The following is a 25829-nucleotide window of genomic DNA, read 5'->3' on the forward strand; positions in this document are numbered from 1 at the left end:
CCAGTGAACTTATAAAAAATTAAGCAACCGAATTAGCGACGCTTCTTGACTACTAAGGTCCCGGCGCTGGCCCTGCTGTGTGTTGCAACCCGGGTTCGATCTCTGGGTTCCGTATTACCAAGCTAAGACCAAACCCACTGCACCATGGTCAGGACCCAGTAAATGTATGATGCTTAACATAACCCTTTCAAACTGCCATGCGCATTATTTCCCATAACTTAGGTCCATCCAAAACGCTAAAAGCTATTTTTAGTACTATGGATACAACCTAAAATACACAAAAGCCTCTTAAATTTTAAAGTCACATTTATTAGTCATTAATATTAGTGAAAATAAGAAAACTTCATAATTTCAAATTGGTTTGCTCATAGTATAACGAGTCACATTATAACACTCAATACTAAAAGCAGGAAAAGAAATTCAATAAAACATCAATTCACTTACCAAGGACTAAATGAGTAAACAACTCTTTCGCCAGTCAAGCTCCCCAAAGGGTGGAAGAGGATTTCAAAAATAGGGAACCAAAATAAATAATGAGCAGGGGTGTCAATTCACGACTTATTTTGTGGAGGGAAGTGCAAAATGTATTTTTCAAGTTCGGGGGGGGGGGGAATCTATTCTATTTTTCAACTTTTTCAATGCAAATATAAAAAAGATATAGTCCAATGAAAATACTCCCCAAAATTTAAGAAGGGGGGGGGGGTAGAGGTAAAGACTGATAATAATAAAAAACTTTATTGAATGACTTTAGAAAGAAGTACAAAGAAATTCAACGGAGAGGAGATAGCACCCCTTGCATACGTCTATGTATCAAGTGTTTGTAACCCATCACCTAGATTACTCGCTATACTTCTATACTGAAATATTTCCAAAACATTGAAAGGTATAACTGAGAGCACAAATCGATACTAGGTCATACGCAATGAGTACATAGCACAGCAACAAAAATTCCTTAACTTAAATTTTACGCCCTGTAAAATATATCCCGTTTGAGACAACTTAAAGACAAAAGGGCGTATCTTATACTTTCTGTTGTTGCTAAAATGAGCTAAATGTTCTTATAAGAAGAAAATTCTAATAAGACTAGTTATTTGAAGTTATGGACAGTTATGTAGATATTCGAAGTCTTTTAGGAGCCCTTTATTTACTGGCCACATTAGCAAGAGCGCATTTATTTCCTAGGAGAAAATCTGTAATAAAAAGAAAACCAGTGAAAACGGAAAGAATAAAAAAAAGAAGAGGAGTTTTAGTATAACTAGTTCAAAAACAACTTAACTTAAATTTATCTTTTGCATACAATTTTAAGCTCCATTATTAAACCTCGGTCAAAACCAAATTTGATCATTATCAAACTAAGCTTAAACCAGGTTATTAAGCTACAAATTGCAACTTTAATGAAATTTTCCCGTTTATGTAGAAAAGATTATTCCACAAAAAGCTTAGAAATATTGTTATGGCAACCCTATAAGATGATTAAAAAAAGGGATACGTCCTTAAGTGTTCAGCATGGTAGCATGGTCTTCACAAGTCTATTAAAATAATACGGTCAACACTTAAAACGGCCTCAAAACAGCAACAAGTCAATCTTCTCAACGAAGTTTCGTTTCGGCCCATATGGTCGTTTGTACATATTTTCGGCCCATAACGTATTTAGCAAGCATACATTCTTTATTCTCTGAACACAGACTGTATAACACAACTATCACAACAACAACAAAGGTTGTCACAATGCAATAAAAACAACTATCTGTACCGACGATCAACTTTTCGTACATTGTTTTCCTTATACGCTCCGTATTTTAAACCGAAATTCTGCCTTTTTTCTGTAACGCATAACGCCAAAAAAGTGGTATCCTTAATGGAATTTTCGTAAAGACTCTCTTAAATAAGGACTAGCCTCTCCCCCACCCTGGATGGGATAAGATCTGAATTTATTTAGAATAAGAAAAACCTCTAGCCCTTCAGACTATTGCATCTCCTTTGACGAATATTGTTCAATAACACAAAAGTGAGGCTAATTTAAAGCCGAGCGAGTGTGCATTCTTGATACACATATGTGCACGTCTTTGCAGAACCCACAAAGTGATTTCTGATAAAAAATTAACCAGAGGATACACAAATTTGAATATTTATAAAAACTAGCTTTGTATCATGCAGTTGATTCATTACTGACTTCTCCAAGGATTGGGACTATAAGATTATCCTTCGACATAAGATGATATTTTGTCACGAAAATGGTGAAACGCTGGCATAGGTAGGTTTTGGACTGGAAAAGAAAAATAATATCAATATGCATATCTATTTAAAAATGAGAGAATGAGAGAGAAAGAAAGAGAAATAAAAAGACAGAGATTATCTCTCTATGCTTGTGTCTGAGGGTCTCTTTGTCTGTCTCTGTCTTTGTTTGTGCGTGTGTTTATGTTTCTCTCTGTGCCTCTGTGACTAAACGTCTGTTTGCCTGTCTCTATGTGTTTGTGTGTGTGTTTGTCTCTCTTTCTCTGTGCCTATGTCTCTGACTATCTGTTTGCCTGATTCGGTCTCTGCGTGTTTGTGTTTGTATTTCTGTCTCTATCTCTCTCTGTGCCACATATGTCTGGCCGTCCGTTTGCCTGTCTTTGTGCATGTGTGTTTCTGTCTCTCTCACTGTGCCCGTGCGTCTGTCCGTTTGTTTCCCTGTCTGTGTGGATTTTGGAAAACATTTAGCTCATCTTTCTCAGACTGTGGTAATAGACCAGTTAAACTATCTCAGATTCTAGTTGACCCACTATAGATCCCATTAGTTCTACCTTGCATACTAAGTTGCATTAGGAGTAAACCTTTCTTGACATGCCTCACACTCATGAGGTTGCTCCTTTGTGTGGATTCTTCATGGGCATGAAAATTTGAAATCCAATTAAACCTTTTTTTGATATGCATTATACTTAAATGGATTCTCGATTGTATGAATTCTTTGATAAACAGGCAAATTTGAATCAGGAGAAAATACTTTTTTAAATTAATCATATTTGTATGGCTTCTCTTTCGTCTGAATTCTTCAATGAGCATGCAATTTTGAAACCTCATTAAATTATTTTTTGAAATACATTAAATTTTTATGAATTCTCGATTGTATCAATTCTTTGATGAACATGTAAATTTGAATTATGAGAGAACACCTTCCTTAACTTCTCTTTCGTGTGAATTCTTCGATGAGCATACAAATTCATATTTTGAATATTACAATTGCTTATTCCCATTTTATTTTCAAGAAACAATATGTTTTGAACAACACCATCACATATTTTCCTCATATTATTTCAAGCGCCAAAACATTTTGATGGAAATATTTCATATTTTTAGTGGCAAATTTGCTTATTTCAATCTTATTATCAAGAAACAATACACTTGAACAACACCATTACAAATTTTCCTCAGAACCTGGGTGTGTGATTTTAAGACATGAAAAAAAAAGTTGAAAAATTTTTAAGTTCAAATAAAAAATAAGTAAAAAGAAAGAAGAAATATCACAAATAATGACATTTAATGACATTAAATGTCATTTTGACATAAAAAGTTGACATGAAAAAAGGCCCCCCAAAAAGTGAAAAAACTTTCTAATTTAATAAATTCAAAGTTAATAAAAACAAAAATTGAACAAAAAGTTGGGGGAGGGGCATTGGGGGCCCTTGGAGGTAGGACATGGATGACCATAAGTTCCCTAAAAAATGCCATAATAATTTATTCATCAAGGACAAAAGTACACCTGTTTACTCTATGCAAGCGCGCGTCATAAGAAAAAAGGGGCAGTAGACTTGTCACTTTTTGATTAATTAAAATTCAGTTCATACTATAATATACGTTCAAAATCCCGCCAAACACATTTACAGAAACGAGTTTACAATTTATTTATAGAATTGTCATGGGATTCCAGAATTGAAATTCAGTTATTCTTATAGAATGCGTTTAAAATCCCGCCTTACATTCGCTCAGTAAAGGAAACTTATGATACTGTAAACCAGTTTCATTAAACATGAATAAAAATTTATTCATAGAATTGTCATGGGTTTACGGAATATTAAATAAGGCTGGAATATGCAAATGAGGTGTGCTACTTGTATCCATGGGAGATCTGGTTGAGATCGTACTCTCCTGGGCGCTGTTGACCCCATACTACTGATTTCCAGCTGAATCACATTTGTGTCACATTGTGTACCTATCTGTGTGCGTTTTAATTTTTTTTTTTTCAATTTTTTTTATAATTTCTCATTTTTTTTTTAATTGCTCCTCTCCCTCCAACCAAGTGTCATTACACGATTCCGAGCATTACCAGAGATCATATCAAACTCGTCAGTTTTATTTTAGTTTTCAGGATTAAATTCTTGAATCTTTTATATTATTATTTTTTTATAACAAAATTACCCAAACATTACTAATTAGTACTGATTGGCCAAATAACGTAATTTCAAGGATTATTCAAGCCGAGTGGGATAAGAAGTCACACATGATAAATTTCTGATGATTGTCACGATCATAAAGATACAGTCTCAAGGATAGACATTCCAGCTTGAAGGTCTGAATATCATTTTCCATGTGTTGAGTGCTTTCAGTAAAGTACGCAATACATTACGAAGTGGAATAAAAATTTTAAGGGTTACACCCTACGCTTTAATTTCATAAAAAGTGTTATTTCATGTACTTTTTGCTCGTTTCTCTTTGATTAGATAAAAATAATCAGGGACACTTAATTAATATATTAATGAAATAAACTTGTGCAACGGATTCCAAAATGGCAGCCTATTAGCAGCCCATTCTATGATTTATCTCGGGGCACCTCCCAACTTGGAGGAGAAGAGACAACTTGGTCTATACGAAGGAATCGGCGAGTTATAAAATAGGAGGAAGAAAAATTTTTTTTTAATGTAAAAACAATACAAATACTAACAGCAATTACAGTTACCCTTCTCGATTGAAACTGTCACAAAAAATTTACCACTAAACATAATTTCTCAAATTATAATTATAAATTTCTCTTCCACTGGGCCTTATCACTCCTTATTAGTTGCAATAACGTGGATTTGTTATCAATGCAACCATGATCCTTCCATCTGTGACACAACAAATTGGTTGTACACAACCAATTTTGGACGTAAATTAATTTTAGGCAGATTATTCAATAAATGACCAAGTTTAAAAAAAAAGAAGAAAAAAAAAAGACAAGAGCAGACAAAAATAAGGACTTCAATCTACTAAGATAGTGACATGCAAATTAAGTATACACAAATATTTCAGTCAGAGCCAATAACCGTCCTTAGGAATAGAGAAAAACCAAATTAAACCATTATAGTGAGTCAAAACTTAAAAAATACGCGAAAAAAATAAAATAAAAGAGCTTTAACACCATTACTCTAAGGATTTTCAAAGCAGAATTACAAAAGTAAATGACTTTTTATTAAAATACGAGCTTTTCTGTCATCTAGGCTGTTGACATGGCACCACTGTTTCTATATACAAGCTGAGGACTATTCTGTGTTGATTTTTGAATGGAGTTAATTGTGAATACAATGACTAACTGAGTATAATGTAAAAAAAGAGAGAAAAACGGAAAAAGACAAATAAAAGAAAATTGAAATTCGTGACACAATATAAGCACAACAATTACACAAATAAAAATGCAAAACATTGACTGTTTTTAAGTTGGTACACCCTGAGTGTGTCCTGATTCTTTTATTACACGAGTATATTTCCATGCATCTGCTGATGGCAGCATAAGAGTCTATAGTTCCGTATTTTCCAGTGGGCCAAGAAAGTCGTTCAAAGACGGGATTCTAAAACATTATTTTTTATTTTTATTTTAGATTCTAAAATATTAACTCAACTACCCTCCACATTTCCCCCCACCATTTCCAAAAAAGTTGAATTAACTCAACTACCCCCCCCCTCCCATTTCCACATTTCCAAAAACGGCTATCACAAGCTTCCACATTTCCAAAAACGGCTATCACAAACCAAAATGGACCAACTTCGTACTTTAGCGTCAATAAAACGAAACAAGAGCTAACAGCTCATATGGCACTTGTGACGAGGCAAGAAAAGCTAAGAGCCAAGAGCTCATATAATATGAGCTCTAACAAAATTCTAAGAATCAATATATTAATTTAAAAGGAAAATCAGAGGCTTAATGTCGGTCAGGATTTAAAATAAGAGCTCTGAGTCATGATGTCCTTCTAAATATAAAAATTCATTAAGATCTGATCACCCACTCGTAAGTTATAAATACCTATTTTTTCTAATTTTTCCTCTCCCTTTAGCCCCCAGATGGTCGAATCTGGGAAAACGACTTTATCAAGTCAATTTGTGCAGCTCCCTGACACTCCTGCCAATTTTCATCGTCCTAGCAGGTCCAGAGGGACCAAACTCGCCAAATCACTGAACCCTCCCCCCAACTCCCCCAAAGAGAGAAAATCCGGTACGGTTACGTCAATCACGTATCAAGGACATTTGCCGATTCTATCCACCAAGCTTCATCCCAATTCCTCCACTCCAAGCGTTTTCCGAAATTTCCCCCTTCAACTCCCCCCAATGTCAAAAGATCTGGTCGGGATTTGAAATAAGAGCTCTGAGACATGAATTCCTTCTAAATATCAAATTTCATTAAGATCCGATCACCTATTCGCAAGATAAAAATACCCCAATTTTCACATTTTCCAAGAATTCCGGTTTCCCCCTCCAACTCCCCCCAATGTCACAGGATCTGGTCGGAATTTAAAATTAGAGCTTTAAAGAACAAGATCCTTCTTAATATCAAACGTAATTAAGATCCGGTCACCCTTTCGTAAGTTGAAAATACCTCATTTTTCCAAATTCCCCCCCCCCCCCAACTCCACCAAAGAGAGCAGATCCGGTCACTCCTTAATCTAAAAATATGTCATTTTTTCAAATTTTTCAGAATTAACCCCACCCCCCAATAGAGCGGATCCGTTCCAATTATGTAAATCACGTATCTAAGACTTCTGCTTATTTTTCCCATCAAGTTTCATCCCGATACCTCCAATCCAAGCGTTTACCATGATTTTAGGTTCCCCCACCCCAAAATCCCCCAATGTCACCAGATCCGGTCGGGATTTAAAATAAGACCTTTGAGACAAAATATCCTACTAAATATCAAATTTCATTGAGATCCGATCACCCGTTCGTAAGTTAAAAATACCTAATTTTTTTCTAACTTTTCCAAATTCCCCCCCCCCCAACTCCACCAAAGAGAGCAGATCAGGTCACTCCTTCGTAATTTAAAAATACGTCATTATCCCCCCCCCCCAATAGAGCGGATCAGTTCCGGTTATGTCAATCATGTATCTAGGACTTATACTTATTTTTCCCACCAAGTTTCATCCCGATCCCTCCACTGTAAGTGTTTTCCAAAATTTTAGGTTTCCCCCTCCCAACTTCCCCAATGTCACCAGATCCGGTCAGGATTTAAAATAACAGCTCTGAGACACGATATCCTTCCAAACATCAAATTTCATTAATGTCTGATCAACCGTTCGTAAGTTAAAAATACTTCATTTTTTCTATTTTTCCGAAATAACGGGCCCCCACTCCCCCCCCAGATGGCCAAATCGAGAAAGAGACTTTCTAATTTAATTTGGTCCAGTCCCTGATACGCCTGCCAAATTTTCTTCTAAATATCAAATTTCATCACCTATTCGTATTTATTATTCGATCCGATCACCTATTCGTAAGATAAAAATACCCCAATTTTCACGTTTTCCAAGAATTCCGGTTTTCTCCCTCCAACTCCCCCGAACGTCATAGGATCTGGTCGGAATTTAAAATTAGAGCTTTAGAGCACAAGATCCTTCTAAATATCAAATGTCATTAAGATCAGGTCATCCTTTCGCGTGTAACAAATACCTCATTTTTCCAAATTACCCCCCCCCCACTCCACCAAAGAGAGCAGATCCGGTCTGGTTATATCAGTCACGTATCTTAGACAGGTTTTTATTCTACCCATCCAGTTTCATCCTTATCTCTCCGCTTTAAGTATTTTCTAAGATTCCCCCCCCCAATGACGCTGGATCCGGTTGAGATTTAAAATAGAATATCTGAGTTACGAGGTCATTCTAAATATGAAGTTTCATGAAGATCCAATCACTCCTTCGTAAATTAAAGTACGTCATTTTTTCTAATTTTTCAGAATTACTCCCCCCCCAAGAGCGGATCCGTTCCAATTATGTATATCACGTATCTAAGACTTCTGCTTATTTTTCCCACCAAGTTTCATCCCGATCCCTCCAATCTAAACATTTTCCATGATTTTAGGTTCCTCCACCCCAAACTCCCCCCAATGTCACCAGATGTCACCAGATCTGGTCGGGATTTAAAATAAGAGCTTTGAGACACGATATCCTTCTAAATATCAAATTTCATTGAGATCCGATCACCCGTTCGTTAGTTAAAAATACCTCATTCTTTATATTTTTTCAGAATTAAACCCCCCCCCTAACTACCCCAAAGAGAGCGGATTCGTTCCGGTTATATCGATCATGTATCTAGGACTTGTGCTTATTTTTTCACCAAGTTTCATCCCGATTCCTCCACTCAAAGTGCTTTCCGAGATTTTAGGTTTCCCCCTCCCAACTCCCTCCCAATGTCAACAGATCCGGTCGGGATTTCATTAACAGCTCTGAGACCCAATATCTTTCCAAACATCAAATTTCATTAAGATCCGATCAATTGTTCGTAAGTTAAAAATACTTCATTTTTACTATTTTTTCCGAATTAACGGGCCCCTCACTCCCCCCAGATCGTCAAATCAGGAAAACGACTATTTCTAATTTAATCTGGTCCGGTTCCTGATACGCCAGCCAAATTTCATCGTCCGAGCTTACCTGGAAGTGCCTAAAGTAGCAAAACCAAGACCAACAGACCGACAGAATTTGCGATTACTATATGTCACTTGGTTAATACCAAGTGCGATAAAAAGAACCACAAACTAACAAACACTATCGAAGTGAAACAGTTTCGCACTGAATCAGGAGTTAAGCAGTGTTGCGTTCTATCCCCGTTTATATGAGTCATTTTGATGGACTTTTTCTTAAGGAACAGAGCAAAGGTAATGGAAGAAAACGGGATCAAATTGGGAAGTAAACTCTCCTTGCTTAGATTATGCCGATGATTTAAGCATCCTAGATGAAACTGCTAGCAAAATGAACGAACTTTTGGAGGATTTGCGAGCTAAAGTTGCAAGAACGGGATTGAAAATTAATGTTAGGGAGACTATGCAGCTAAGGCTAGGAATAGGAGAAGATAAAAAGGTGATATTGGGTAACCAGAGGATCGATCAAATGGACAACTTCACCTACCTAGGTAGTAAAGGCGGTGGGTGGGGTGATGATTTTAAAAGCAGAATAGCCAAGACCCAGGGAGTTTGTTCACTGTTGGAAAAAGTTTGGAAGAGTAGGAAGATAAGTCTGCAAACCAAAATGAGAATATTGGAAACTACAGTGATGACAGTGGTCAAGTATGGTTCTGAAGCATGGGCGCTCTAAAAGAACGGACGAAGATTTGCTAGATGTTTTCCAGAGAAATTGCCTAGGAATTAGTTTGGGTACCCGACTGAGTATCTCAAACAGTGGGCTGTAGTTTCCCGCTTTCAAGGGCTATCAAACAATTCGTAGTAAGGAACTATTAGTAAGGAGCGATCAGGCTCAATAGTAACCGAAACTCATCATTAGACTCAGCGTAGAGGGGAATACTACTGTACAAGTTTCAAGCTCCTATTTGCATAAATGTGAAATTTTGTATTTTTGCCAGAAGAAAGGTCACGGAGGCATGTTAATTTTTTTGTCAGGGGTGATCATACCAACCAAGTGGTCCTAGAATATCGCAAGAGGGTTCATTCGAAGAAAACTAAAAGCTCAAGTGCCCTTTTTAAGTAACCAACAAAATTCGAGGGCAACTAGGCCCCCTCCCACGCTCATTTTTCCCAAAGTTACCCGATCAAAATTCTGAGATAGCCTTTTTGTTCAACATATTCGAAACATCTAATAACTATGTCTTTAAGGATGACTTAATCCCCACAGACCCCGGGAGAAGGGCTGCAAGTTATGAACTTCGCCCATTGTTTACAAATAGTGTAGGTTATTGCAAAGTATACAGACGTTTTCAGCGTTAATTTTTTCTGGTGGGGAGGGGGGGGAGTCTGTGAGAGAAAGTTATGTGGGAGGATCTGTACATAGAGGAATTTTTCTTGAGGGAAGAGACTATACCATAAAGGGATTGCCGGATTTCCAAGCATTATGAAAAAAACGATCAAAAATAAGAATAAAAAGTTTTTCAACTGAAAGTAAGGAGCAATATTAAAACTTAAAACGAACAGAAATTATTAAGTATATGAAGGGGTTTGCCCTCAAGTCGATACCTCACTCTTTACGCTGAAGTTTTTTTTAGTACTTTCTAAAGAACTATTTATTCTAATTAAATGACCTTTGTGATTCAGGGGTCATTCTTAAAAAATTGGAACAATATTCGAACTTTAGCGTAAAGAGCGAGGTATTGACGAGGGAGCGAACCTCCTCATATACGTTATAATTTCTGTTTGTTTTAAGTTTTAATGTTGCTCCTTACTTTCAGTTGAAGAAACTTGTTTTTTATTTATTTAATAATTAGAGAAATCTTGAGATGGCTAGGGCACGTTGTGCGGATGAAAGATAAAGGGAAATACGAACTTATTGGGAGGGTGTAGAGGGAGACGTTGAATTGATTCGGATGGGAGAGGAGCGTGTGTAACTGTGCTGGGTCTGTGTGGCTTGGTGAGGCAGTAAGTTGTTAACAGTAGTAGTGATGTTGTTTATGAAATATTGTTTTTATGCCAATTGGAATTGAATTTTGCATCTTTAGCATACCTCTTCATTGTTTCTGTTTTTTTCGCTTGTCTCTCACTGATTTCACAAATAAAATCCTGCGAATGTGTTCGAGTATAGACACTTTAATCTCCGTATATTTTAACCTTTTTTTTATTATTATCCGAAATCGTCTCTTTGCACACTTAGGTGGGGGGGGGGGGGGGGAAGGGGGAACCTTGTTTGCGAGCATGGGACTAGCTTCACAGGTAAATTCGGTTAAATTTGTCTCACTTTAATAGACTTTAAAAAGGCATTCGATCAATACGTTACTATCTAGCATTATTATTTAATGTTCATTGGAAGATTATTGAAGTAGAGTAAGTCCCAACATTTAGTTGGGAGGGCTTTCAGGAAGGATGCACAAAAGCAAAGGGTGGCTTCCCCCAACCCATTGCGCTTCCTGGGTGAAGGGCTATGAAACCAAGATTGGCACCACCCATTTGGACCGTGAAGTCCAGAGCCACATTCTTTAACTTTTTTAACCTTCAGTGGGCTTCGATATCAAAGTTCGGCACAACATGGACGCAGAGGGTTTTTTAACGAGAAGAACTCCTTTCACATTTAGGCTCAATTGATGATCATGATCATGATATCATGATAATGATGCTAATAAACAGCCATACAGATCAGAAGGGGTTAAGTCCAAATGAAATCAAAGTGGTGAGAGTAAGGATTTTTCTGTGGATCTGATTGTCTGAAATGTATCGCTTTTTCTCTGTTTGTTTTTCCGTTAAAAATGACAAAATATGTGTTTCGAGACACCCCAGGGGAATCCCCCATTATGTTGGAATATCATTCCCGGGCCTAGGATCTCGGAAAAAGTATCTATGCTAGATATTATCCTCACAAAATACATTAAGTATAGTGTATTTTTAAGTATATTAGGTATGAGCATATTAAGTATGAGCAATATTATTTAATATCTCAAGATTTTTCGTAAATTAATCTTGGGATATAGTTTCTGTGTGACAACCCATACGTTTTTCAATTCAATTTGTCCATGCTTCCCCTCTCTACTTTCATTTCTTTCTCTGTCTTTTATTTGATTTGATTATTTTTAATTGAATTTATCCATTGCTTCCCCTCTCTACCTTCATTTCCTTTTCTGGCTTTTATTTGATCATTTTTAATTGAATTGTGTCCATTGTTTTCCCTCTCTCCCTTGATTTCTTTTTTGGCTATTGTTCGATTTGATTACTTTTAATAGAATTTGTCCATTGCTTTCCCTCTCTACCTACATTTCTTTTTCTGGCTTTCGTTTGATTTGCTTTCCCTGTTTTATTATACAAAGCTTCAATACTTTTCAGCTATTTGAGACCACAGCCTATATAGACACCAGTTGCGCGGAGTCGTATCTTGCCCATAGAAGGACTTCAACACACATTTTTATACTGGGCGTTAACCTCCAGCGCTCCCACAGGCAATAAGCGCGGAAATATCTTGACCGGGACTGTTTGGATTTGACGGATAAAAGTGTTTGGTATTGACACAGCGTCGCAAAGATAGCTATTTGTTGCTTTTGAAAAATGTTTGCACAACTGATGTCTACATAGGCTGTGTTTCAGACATACAAGTACCAAATGAGTTGAAACTCATGTTATTTCCCCTAGGAATATCACAATGGCATCTACAGAGTACTAAGATTAATCAATTAAAAATTTAGCTAAAGTATCCAGGATCAAAACATATTTTGCACCTTTTTATAGTTAGACGTATAAACTGACAGTACATAAATAAGAATGCAATTATAGTTTTTTTTTCTTTATAAAACCAAAGCACCATCTGTTCAATGTACATAAAGGGAAGAACACAAAAAGACGAGAAACAAGAGCTTATATGACCCTTGTGACGAGGTTGGAAGAGCCTAGAGCTTCTTCCCACCAAGTTTCATTAGGATCTCTCCACTCTAAGCGTTTTTCAAGATTTTTGGTTTCCCCCTCCAACTGCCCAGAAATATCACCGGACCCGGTCGAGATTTAAAATCAGAGCTCTGAGACACGAGGTCCTCCTAAATATCAAATTTCATTAAGATCCGATAACCAGTTCACAAGTTAAAAAACCTAATTTTTCTCTAATTTTTCCGAATTATTCACCCCCCAGATAGTCAAATCAAGGAAGAGACTATTCCTAAGTTAATCTAGTCTGATTCCTGATAAGCCTGCCAACTTTCATCGTCCTAGCTTATCTGGAAGTGCCCAAACTAGGATAGAGAGTCTCTTGAGGGGAGTGCCCAACTCCCCCAAGAGAGCCAATCCGGTTTGGTTATGTCAATCACGTATCTAGGACTTGTGCTTATTCTTTCCATCAAGTTTCATCCCGATCTCTCCACTATAAGCGTTTTCCAATCACCCGTTCGTAAGTTAAAAATACCTCATTTTAAAAATTTTTTCCGAATTACCGAATTAGGCCCCCCTAACTTCTCCAAAGAGAGTAAATCCGGTCCGGTTATGTCAACCACGTATCTAGGACTTGTGCTTATTCTTCCCACCAAGTTTCACCCCGATTTCTCCACTCAACGCGTTTTCCAAGATATCCGGTCCTCTAACTCCCCCAATGACACTGAATCCGTTTGGGATTTAAAATAAGAGGTCTGAGTTACGAAGTCCTTCTATATATCAAATTTTATTAAGATCCGATCACTCATTCGTAAGTTAAAATACCCCATTTTTTTTCCGAATGACCCCCCCCCCAAAGAGAGCTGATCCATTCCAGTTATGTCAATCACGCATTTAAGACTTGTGCTTATTTTTCAATCCAAGTTTCATCCCGATCTTTCACTTTAAGCGTTTTCCAAGATTTCAGGTTTCCCCCCCAACTCTCCCCAATGTCACCGAATCCAGTCGGGGACTTCAAATAAAAGCTCAGAGACACGATATCCTTCTAAATATCAAATTTCATTAAAATCCAATTAACTGTTCGTAAGTTAAAAACACCTCATTTATACTAATTTTTCCGAATTAACCGCCCCCCACTCCTCCCCCCCTTCAGATGGTCAAATCGGCGAAACGAGTACTTTTAATTGAATCTGATCTGATCCCTGATACACCTGCCAAATTTCATCGTCCTAGCTTATCTTTAAATGACCAAACTAGTAAAACCGGGACCAACAGACCGACAGAAAATTGCGATCGCTATTTGTCACTTGGTGAATGCCAAGTGCCATAAAAAAATGGAGGGGCAAAGAATTTTTCTACATATTTTTTAATATAAAAATACCAAGAATAGTCATTTTTTGCAATATAGGAGAAAGGGGGTCATTTTTTTCAAGCTAAAAATGGCCCTCCAAGATTTGTTTTCAAATACTTTTGACTGCTGAATGTTTTGAAAAAAAAAGAAAAAAAAAAGAAGAGAAAAATACTGACGTTCTAAAAGATTAAAAAAAAAAAAACCTAAAAAACAAAGGCTAATTGTGGCCAAAAGATAATAAAATGTTAAATAAATACCTCAACTTCATCAAAAACAGATCGATGATGATAATATGCGTGTGAAATGATGCGGTAAATACCACAATGCCATCTACAAGTACTGAGATTAATCAATAAAAAATTTAGCAAAAGTGTCCAGGGTCAAAACATATTTTGCACCCTTTTGTATCGTATAAATTGACAGTACATAAATAGAAATACAATTATTATATTTTTTCTTTATAAAACAACACCACCATCCTTACAATGTATATGAGGGGGAAAACACCAAAAGACGAGAAATATTTCTCGCAATATAAGGCAAAGGGGGACATTCTTTTTTTCAAATGAAAACGTGGCCCTCCACAATTTGTTTTCCAATACTTTTGACTACTGGATGTTTTGAAACAGAAAAAGAAAAAAAAGAAGAAAAAAATGCTGACGTAGTAAAAAGAAAGCTGTGATTTGTCAAAAAAAAAAAAAAAAAAAAAAAAAAAAAAAAAAAAAAAAAAAAAAAAAAAAAAAAAAAAAAAACGTAAAGGCTAATTGTGGCCCTTAGATTAGAAAATGTTAAATAAATACCTCGACTTCATCAAAACAGATCGGTGGTGAAAATATGCGTGTGAAAAGATACGGTATACTCTACGGCAAACAGAACCCAACTTCCCAACTGACGATTCTTTAATGCTCACCCTGAAAAAAATGTAAACCTATAATTGCAAAATAATTTAAAAGGAATGGTAAAACATTGAGTTCAACAATCTGAGATACAAAGGTCAATCACATGAGCAGAGGTGGGGATGTTGTGCCTGTGTTCCCCTCAAAAACATCATTATTTTTACATAATACCATATAGATCGTTCCTACAGCCATTTGGTTTGTTGATCTGTTTTTGGATCTGCCCCTCTTTTTAAAATGTCTACATACGAGCCTGCTCACAAGCTATCCAATCAACATTTAGAAACGTAATATTTAGTACCACTTACCCGAAATCGATTTTTCGATGTGCGTACAATTAATGGAAGCACGTTTAATAGAAAGCTACAAGCAGTTCGTAATAACAAACTATAAGTAAAGAACAACCCATGCCAAGACTAATCAAAACTCTAAAAACCGGATTTTCCATAGGAATTTATACATAGAAAGAATTGACTTATTACAGTGGCTGTTTCTTTTTTGGATTTTCCGTTATTTGGCATTATTAGCTCACTAGTAATGATAAATAACTTGAAAAACAAAACTTAGGTTCTCATCCTTGTGAGACGTTTTGGGGCTACTACTCTTGTCAACTCATACGCAAGGGCTCGGTATATCGCTGTATTAGTAAGGTAAGTCATAACTGGGCTATATTGAAGTTATTGCAGTTCTTTGTCCATCGTGTTCGTGGCCTGTCTCATGGATGAAGCCATGAAATGATCCTTCAACGACCGTTTCCGAGAATTGGCTTGATTCCATTCACTTAACGTGGCCAAATCAGAGCACTTATCGCCTTTTCATTCTGCGGAGAATAGTTTCAATGGACTGGAGCTTTCGGCGTACTCCCATATTCGTGATGCTATCAGTATATTTGATCCCTGCGATGTGCATCTTGTCTTGAATACTAGAAGTTGTCTCTTGTCTTTGGCTTTAGTATCCATAACTCGCAACAATATACGAATATGGCGATTGCTAGGCTGTGGAATAGGCGTGGTTTGAGTTTGTTGAATAGATAGCTTTTTTTCCACATTTTTTCTTCGGAAGCTATCAGAGGAGAATAAGCTACCTAAGAACAAGAATTGGTCAACAAAAAAGGGGGAGGAGTATAGTTCATCTTGCTTAGCCACCTTAACTTTGGCTTGGCGGATTTGCAGAATTTATAACCTTTTGTCTTCAGTTCCTGTGAAGATTTGGCTAGCTGGTCTATATCATCTGGGGGATCAAGATTGTCTATCAACAGCACTCCTATTTATTGTGAAATGCCTAAATCATCAGTTACAGAACGACAATTCGGATTAGTTGAAGGGGTATGGTGATAATATACAACTCTAGACTCGTGTGAGCTCTACTGACAACCCATCAATGGTCAATACTTGGCCTTGCGACTGTTCATACATACTCTTGATACTGTGGATCATTTCACCAGGGATTCCATGAAAAGGATTTAATGCCGGAGTCCTTATTTACATATCAGGCCGAATGTGTGTCGAGAATCGAAGAATAGCTGATGGAGTTCTTCCTTGGATTTGATGTATTGTTCCTTGAGGTATCTCTGAGGTATCATGATGGACCTCTGATTTATTGAAAATCTACCGCGGTGAAAGCCGATCGGATATTCTCCGGATAAAAGCAATAATGTGTGAGAGAGAGAGAGAGAGAGAGAGAGAGAGAGAGAGAGAGAGAGAGAGAGAGAGAGAGAGAGAGAGAGAGAGAGTGAGAGAGAGAGAGAGAGAGAGTGAGAGAGTGAGAGAGTGAGAGAGAGAGAGAGAGAGAGAGAGAGAGAGAGAGAGAGAGAGAGAGAGAGAGAGAGAGAGAGAGAGAGAGAGAGAGAGAGAGAGAGAGATAGAGAGAGAGAGAGAGAGAGAGAGAGAGAGAGAGAGAGAGAGAGAGAGAGAGAGAGAGAGAGAGAGAGAGAGAGAGAGAGAGAGAGAGAGAGAAATATTATAGATAAAACAAAAATGCTCACCTGCTTGGGAAATATTTATAGCTATTTAATAAACAAGCAGCACCATCTAAAGTATGCCTTGTATAATCAATTGCTGGACACTCCTTGGGGGTTTTATGAGCAGCACACAGAAAAATCCACTGTTCAGTAGCAGTCATTTGAGAACATGTTTCAGCGTTACATTCTGCTTGTAATCGAACTGCAATTGCGTTTAATTCCATACAAAACTGCCTGAAAATAAGTATATTTTTATTTGTCTCTACTAAAGTACATTACCGCAAAAAACTGCTTTTGCTGCAGATACACATAAACTGGGGGATTCTTATTTGTTTTAAATTCTAAAAACCTTAATAAATTCTGTTAAGCTTAATTTCAGTCTTGAGACTGTTGATCCTACTTACTTGCTAATTTTTGTTTTTATCACATTAGACAATTGGATGTTCTCCAACTTACTCACTATGCGGCACTTAAAGTTTATTTTTCTAATTTGATTATTTTTGTTCTTTTATTCTCTTACCCCATCATTTCCCTTATTCTTTTCATAATTTTCCCTCTTTTTTTACAATTTTTGCAGCCGCTTTTTCTCTTCTAAAGTACATCATAGTACCAAATTCTGTTAATTACAAATTTTTATAGACTAGGGAAGTTAAATTTTGATTATATTTCTGAAAGTAGGGTAACAAAATTATATCAAATTCAATTTCATTCTTGAGAGAGTCGGTTCTAGAGACTTGTTAATTTTCGTTTTTATCATATCACTCCATTGGATGTTCTCCAACCTTATCAAAATACGGCAATTGAACTTTATTTTTAGATTGATAATTTTTGTTCATTATTCTTTTCCTTATTTGTTCTTGGCAAATTTCCAGCTTTTTAATATTTTTGCAGCCGTTTTTCTCTTCTAAAGTACGTCAGAGTACCAAATTCTGTTAATACAAATTTATGTGGACTAGGGGAGTAGGCTAACACAATTCTATTGAATTCAATTTCAGGCATGAGACTGTTGGTCCTACTGACTCGTTAAATTTTGTCATTATCATACGTTGGATGTTCTCCAACCTACTCACTATATAGCACTTCAACCTATTGTTGATTTTTGCTTTCAATATGTTACTCTGTTGGATGTCCTCCAATCTACCCACCATCTGGCACTTCATTATTCTAATTATTATATTTCTCTTTTCCTTGTCATCGTCCCCTATTGTTACTGGTGTTCCCTATTTCCTTTTTTTCTTAATTTTCATTCATTTTGGTACTTGATAATCACGAATGATTTTGATTAAGTCCAATAATAGTTTTCTCTCAGTCTCTAGAGTTTTGAACTCTACTGGGAAATATTCCCTTTTCTACGGTTTTTATTCATATATTTTTTTTCTTTTGTTGTTTTGATGAACTATGTTCTATTAAAAGTTATAAAGTTTTAAAACGATTATCTTGCTAGTGTATGGTTAGCAATCTTTGGCATATCTTTGGGCGCTGCAGATTAAAATTATGAAATACAATGACCTACTTATCTCGATTTAAAATACAAACTGTTAAACTTCATCCCAAGTTGAACAACGGCCAGTACAAGTAAAAAACACGACAGCGCAGCTGCATATTGGGGGAGCATTGTCTCACTATTTATTTGGATTTTCATCTAAAAATACGCCCCTCCACTAATAAAGAAAATATCCTTTTGTATTCATTTAATGATACACCCCCCCCCTCGAAGGTTTCGTGAATTAGCACCGTTATATGATAGGAGATAACAACAATAAAGACAAGACCCCTCTGCACAACTTCGACACCACCACGACGTAAGTAAAGGGCTCTTTCATAAATAACTCCAAATATAGTAACTAGAAGATTATCGCCAACGCCATCTGTGCCAACAGTACTTAGGTGACGTACAACAGTACCCAAAAAATTCGGCTGGCTTTGAAATTCCTAGAGGATGTTATTACCACATAAGACAAACTTTATCCCGACAGAGATAATCTATGGCATAAAAGTGTATTCTTCATGGTGGTATGTGAAATATTTTTTTTCATCTAATTTATGCACAAATTCTTGCACAGCATTCATTGCAGATAGAAATCATTACGATCCATGCTTCCCCTCAAAAACCAGATTACAAATCATGTTTTTTTCTCAACAAAAGAAAACAAAAAAAGCAGACCAAGATTTTTTCGTATATGGCGATTGCACTCCACTTGCTAACAAAACTTTTGTCTCTCAAACTAACAACTCTTACCAGTTCTGCCAGCTCCAAGCCGCCAAACAGCATGCATGGCATGCCACATCCCTTTAGTAGCTCACACCTAAACTTTCAAATTGATCAGATCTAGCTCTTAGCCTGGGTCTACAAGGCGAATGTTCGAACCAGCCAGATTTAACATTTCAAACTTAACTTCATTTCTAAAAATTTGTGTAATTTCTGCAGCTTTAGCTTCGCAGACTACAATCTATCATAAGCAGTAGGACATTGTAACTTCAATGGTTATTTCATACCTGACATTTAAAAATATAAAACTCCATAATCTGTCACAGGCATGGAAAAAGTACTGCATAAGCATAGAGCGATATGACCACATTTTACTATTCATTCATTTTTTCTCCAGGGCACTTCGTGTGGAAGGAGTTGTAGAGTTAAAGTAATTGGAGGATAATTAGACCCTTCCACGTCCTTTCTAGCAGCATTCCCCCCTCACATCCAATCAAAAATTTTGATAGTCATTTTTTTTTCAAAATAGTCGAAAGGTTCAATAGCTACACCTCCCGGGATAGTATGACCCTGAGGAACACCTGAAGGTATTCAGTTAAAACTTTAGGGGATAGTTAGAGGGATGCTGAATTAATTATAGGACACTATGTACATCTAGGTTGTCAAAGGTACTGCAGAATAAGTTAGATAAGCTTGTATCTGGTTATAGTGCTATTGGTCTACAAGTTAATGGCTAGAAAACTGAATTTCTGGTTTTCAGCTCTGCGAAACGAGAGACACCAGAACCAACAGTATCCGAAGATGATGCTATTGTCGCACCGTCTTCTTCACTCAAATATTTAGGTCTTCTGTATGGCCGAGATAAGAAAACTACAAGAACTCTTTACCTTGATACCCTTGTGTCTAACCTGCAAGTGAGCTAAGCTAAACTAGCCCCACTCTGAGGTATTCTTACAATCGGCAAATTTTGGCGAGACTGTACAGAGTAGTGGCATTACCACATGTCCTTTACCTTTCCCCACTTTGGGGATGGTTCACAGAAACAAAGAGACTGAAAGTTAGGTCTCCGTTATGTAGATATTTGAAGTTTTTGATACGCATGCCGCTATTCGAGAAAAACTCATTTCTTTTGAATAGGTATCAAGTTCCAGATCCCCGTGAAGCTGTGGTAGAACAGCAGTTTAATGCTAGAAAAGGTGCCCTTGAGCACCTTTTTGATTTACTGCCGTTGTACGTCATATACGAGCTATGAATGTATATAGTGAATGTAATTTAATTGTTTAACCTTGAAGTATTGTTTTTTCATCTTTTTCTTTTTCCTTTTTTTTCTCTATACTCTGCCATGTTGTTGTTATGATGGTGAGCTAAAATAAACTATGTATCTATCTATTCATTCATTTTTTCTCTAGGGCACTTCGTGTGGAAGAAGTTGTAAATTTATATTGTCAAAATAATTGGAGGATAATTAAACCCTTCCACGTCCTTTTTAGCAGCTTTCCCCTCTCACATCCGATCAAAATTTTGAAATGACAATTTTTTCCAAAATAGTCGAAAGGTTCAATAACTACACCTTCCAGGCATGGTATGACCCTGAGGAACGCCTATAGGCATTCAATTAAAACTTTCAGGGAAACTAAGGGAGATGTTGAATTAATTATAAGACACTATGTGCGTCTAGATTGTAAAAGGGTGTATCTGCAATATCTCAGGATCACCAAAGGATATTATGCTAAAACTTTCACGGAATGTTCAGGGGCAAATATTTGACCAAATCAAAATACAATACGTATATCCAGGTTGTCAAAAAGACGCATCTAAAACATCTCAGAAACAGCTAAGGGAATGTTGAGGGGGTTGTTCAAGTTACCTACGAATCCAGGTTGTTGCAAGGACGTACCTGCAATATCTCAGTAATGGCTAAACGTATAAAGTTCTGACTTTCAAAGCATGTTGAGGTGGATATTGAATTAGATCAAAGAATTTTATGTGCATTCATGTTGTTAGAATGGCTTAGCTGCAAGCCATTTAATGGCATAGCATCAATTTAATGGTTAAAGATACTTAATTGAAACTTTCAGGGAACTTTAAACTAAATAAAAAGGTAATATGTGCATCCAGGTTATCAATACGACGCATATGCAATATCTCAGAAACAACCAAGGTTATCAACTAGAAATCATAGAATGTTGAGGGACTAAACTAAATTAAAAAAAAATTGTTCAGCCAGTTTATCATAAGGATGTATCTTCAATATCGCAGGAACAGCTAAGGTTATTTAGTAAAGAATTGCAAATAGCAAAAGACATTACATGCATCCAGGTTACAAAAACGGCGCATCGGCAACATATAAGGAACAGCTACGGGTAATGCGCTGAAACTTTCAGGGAATGACAGGGAATCATTTTCAATTAAGTGCAAATGACACTCTGACCTTTAGAAGGCTCTTGGTGTGTTAGACCTTCCCCTTTTTGGATAGTTTCTATTCGTTTCAAGTTTGATTTGATTATTAAATGTAATTTCTGTTCGTTTAGGATCTCATTTATTTCACTGGTAATAATTTGTTTTCGTTTCAAGTAAGAATTATTATTTTACCTTATTTTTGCACGTTTAAGGTTTAATGCCAGTATTTAATTTTCTTTGAAAAATTCTTTCTTGTAAAAGGTAAAAAAAAAAAGCTTCATAAGACAAACAACCAGTTTTTAAGGCTTAGTGTCCTTTTTTGAGAAGTTCTTATGTTGCTAATCTAGAGCCAATCTGAGGTAAATTTTTGTAAATGAGCGGTTTTTTTCCACAGCCATCCAACGAACTACTTTAGCGGGCTGGGAAGGGTTAAAGTTCCTATTGGGAGGACCATACAAGGCCTGAAGAGGCACTGACAAAAATACCAAAAGAACTTAAAGTAAGCCAAATACAGATGTATAGATTAAAATACAATTTTTTGATGCACCTGAAATCAGTATAGACATCGCTTTCTGCTGCTGGTGATTAGTAAATAATCAAATTGTCGGTTCATCAGTTTGTTTACTATTCAATAATTTTTTTATTATTACTTTTTACGCCTGAAAGATCTAATAACGCGCTGGTTCATACACCTGTCTAAAACAAGCAGAAATAACAGGCCACAAGAATCAACAACGTTCCTGTGAGTCACAAAAAATTTTTGGAGCAGTCTATTTTAAACCAGTTCTGAACTAAGTACCATAATAACCAAATTCTTCCTTCATTACATTCACGAAATTTACATATATTGGTTTTTCAGAGGTACCTTCAGCTTAATTGTTCGCATCACATTCCCCTCCTAATATCTGGAACTCATTTGCTGCTTTTGTCTGTTTGCATTCTCTTTCCTATTTATTTCGCTTCACCAGTTGATTTATAAAGTCAATTTAAAAAAAAAACAAACAAAAAACAGCATAATCTCAGGTTGGATCAGAATATAATTCCCTGTTTAAATGAAAATTGAAATTCTGTTACACAAAGAACAAGAGATAAGAGCTCATATGGCACTTGTGACGAGGTCGGAAGAGCCATGAGCCAAGAACTCATATGGTACGAGCTCTACCAACATTCTAATAATCAATAGATTCATTTAAAAGGAAAATAAGAAGCTTAATGCCGGTCAAGATTTGAAATAAAAGCTCTGAGTCACGAGGTTCTTCTAAATATCAAACTTCATTCACCCACTCGTAAATTAAAAATACCTGAACTTTTCTAATTTTTCCTCTTCCTTCAGCCCCCCAGATGGTCGAATCGGGGAAAAGGACTTTATCAAGTGAATTTGTGCAGCTTCCTGATACGCCTACCAATTTTCATCGTCCTAGCAAGTCCAGAAGCACCAAACTCGTCAAAGCACTGAACCCCACCCCCTAACTCCCCCAAAGAGATCGGATCCAGTCTGGTTACGTCAATCACGTATCTACAACAATTACTTATTATACCCTTTAAGTTTCATCCCGATCTCTCCACTCTAAGCGTTTTCCAAGATTTCCGGTATCCCCTCCAACTCCCCCCAATATCAACAGATCTGGTCGGGATTTGAAATGAGAGCTCTGAGACACGAATTCCTTCAGTTCCCCCAAAGAGAACGGATCCGTTCCCACTATGTCAATCATGTATCTATAACTTGTGCTGATTCTTCCCATCAAGTTTCATCCCGATCTCTCCACTCTAAGCGTTTTCCCTGATTTCTGTTTCCCCCTCCACCCCTCTATGTCCCCGGATCCAATTCGAATTGAAAATAGAGCATATGAGACATAAAATTCTTCTATATATCAAGTTTCAATAAGATCCGATCACCCATTCGTAAGATACCTCGATTTTCACGTTTTCCAAGAATTTCTGTTTCTCCCTCCAACTCCCCCCAATGTCACCGGATCTGGTCGGCATTTAAATAATAAAAAAATAATAATAATTTATTTATAACCCACAAAGTACATTAAACTGTGGAGTAAACACACAAAAAAAGAAAAAACAAGACAAAAAACATAACAACATAAATAACATAGCAGCATAACGACATACAACATAAATAAATTACCTCCAATCAAAAAATGGCCAAAGAGGGTCAAAAACACCGACCATTTGCCGAGTTTTAAAACATATATCTTTAGATAAATGTTTCAGTCGCGAGGGCGCATCAACGATGTCAAATTTAGAGACGACTGTATGATTCCGATACCACCGAGGCAGACGCAGCAAATACTTGCAATACTTAAAATATCCTGAGCGTATTTTCTTTGTATCCTTCTTGCGAAGGAGGAAAGCAAAACCAGAAAGATAAAAACAGCAGGGGCACAAAAACTAGAATAAAGACGGCATAGTCCATTTCGGTTATACCGACCACGATTTGGTGAAATTTTCGCGTATCCAACCCGCATACTTTTCAGCACGCTGGACGTAATAGCGGAGCAAGTAGACGAAAGTGACGTGGAAAAAGAGAGACCCAACCATTTAATACTTGCTGAACATGGTATAGTTGAAGAACCCAAGCAAAGAGGTGATGCTGGTGGAGGACTCCCAAAACACAAAAACTCACATTTGGAGGCATTAACTGAAAGGCCTACTGTGGATAGTGCGGCTGAAAGCCGGTAGAAGTTGGTAATTAGACTATTTTTTGTCCGGCTAAGAAGCAGAACATCATCAGCATATGGAACGTGACTAATGCCTAAATTATCATTGTAAAAAATTGACGGTTGAAGACGTTGGACACACGAAGCTAAAACACATTTAAAAATGCTCGGGGATAACACGGCACCTTGCCTAACGCCTTTTTTAACAGGAATATACTCCCCTACCGTACCATTCCACTTCACCCTAGCTGAAGAATTAGCATACCAATACTTAAGCACGGAAACAATAGAAAGGTTAACACCCGAGGCTGCTAGAGAAAACAAAGCATTTGAATGAATTACATTATCAAAAGCACTAGATATGTCAACAGTCAAACAATACAGGGGACTTTTTTGAGCAACAGCTTGTTTCATTAGCCTACCCACAATATGATGAGCTTGAAAACAGCCCATACCTTTTCTAAAACCAAGCTGGAAGGGTGTAAAATTGCACTTGGAGTTAATGGCCGGTAGCAGTACATATTCAAATAGCTTACTAACAAAACAAGACACAGTGATAGGACGATAATTAGAGCAAGCACTGGGATCCTTACCCCTCTTGACTATGGGAGATATACAACCGGACAAAAAACTATCTGGCACAACGGACTGTGCCAAACACATCTGAAACAATAATTGCAAATGCTTCAGCAGTTCAGGACAATCATAAGCAAAAACTTGAAGTAAAGACCATCACTATCGAGAGACTCAGACTTATTCACTTGCATAAGAGCTCGGAGTATAACACCAGATTCCACCGACAACACTTGAGATTGGTTGATACGAATTGGGAGGATTGAGTTTACAAGCTTTGTAAAATGATTTTGGAGATTAATATTAAACGAAAGCAAGATATTTTTATAATGAGAAACGAAGTCACATAGCCGAAGAGACGAATTAATTGGAGGTGAACACTTAACACTGTTTATAACACGATCCCAGGATTTCTTGTCACAAGGACCATCCCAAGCATTCAGTCTCGCTCTACGCAGGGAATATTTGTACTCTCGTTTGGTTTTCTGTTTTATTTGATGTACTGAACCAGAAGAAGGACGATTACAGGCTATCCACATACGGAGCCAGAACTTAGCTTTTTGTTTAGCTATCTTCACTTTAGGATCAACTTTCCAAAAGGGATTGCGAGTACCCGTTCGCACGCACTCGGAGGGTACAGCTGTTTTAGCGGCAGACTTTAGACAGAACACTATTTGCTGATAATACGAGTTGATATCTATCCGCGTTGAAGTTGTAGATACAGATGTTTGCAATAAGTGGAAAGGCACTTTAATAGATGATAATAACTGGGACAATGTCAATACATAAAGTGGAACATTGGTATTTTCCCAATTTAGCTTTGAGAACCACTTGGGAGAGTTACGTTGCACAGAGGTCGCCATGGAGCAAGATAGTTGACACGTGATTGGTAAATGATCATCGTCGATTTTAGAGTGTTCCACATGAACTATTGATGAAAGTAGAGTTGAATCTGACACAATTACATGATCAAGGTTGGAAGTAAGACCACCACGATTGTGAATATAAGTAAATAGAAGATCTTTATCAGCAAGATGGAATCCTCCAGGTAGT

The 25829-nt window shown here is 36.9% G+C and overlaps 1 long non-coding RNA gene and 1 pseudogene across 1 annotated transcript in view; both read right to left on the reverse strand.

Annotated features, from left to right (window-relative positions):
* LOC136026980 (uncharacterized) overlaps positions 1–25829 on the reverse strand; it is a 306126-nt gene that overhangs the window by 26818 nt on the left and 253479 nt on the right. The gene's annotated exons all lie outside the window — the stretch shown is intronic.
* Positions 289–25829, reverse strand: part of LOC136026978 (MOB-like protein phocein) — a 41525-nt pseudogene continuing 15984 nt past the window's right edge.

This window comes from Artemia franciscana, chromosome 5 (genome assembly GCF_032884065.1).
Source record: "Artemia franciscana chromosome 5, ASM3288406v1, whole genome shotgun sequence".
Lineage (NCBI taxonomy): Eukaryota > Metazoa > Arthropoda > Branchiopoda > Anostraca > Artemiidae > Artemia > Artemia franciscana.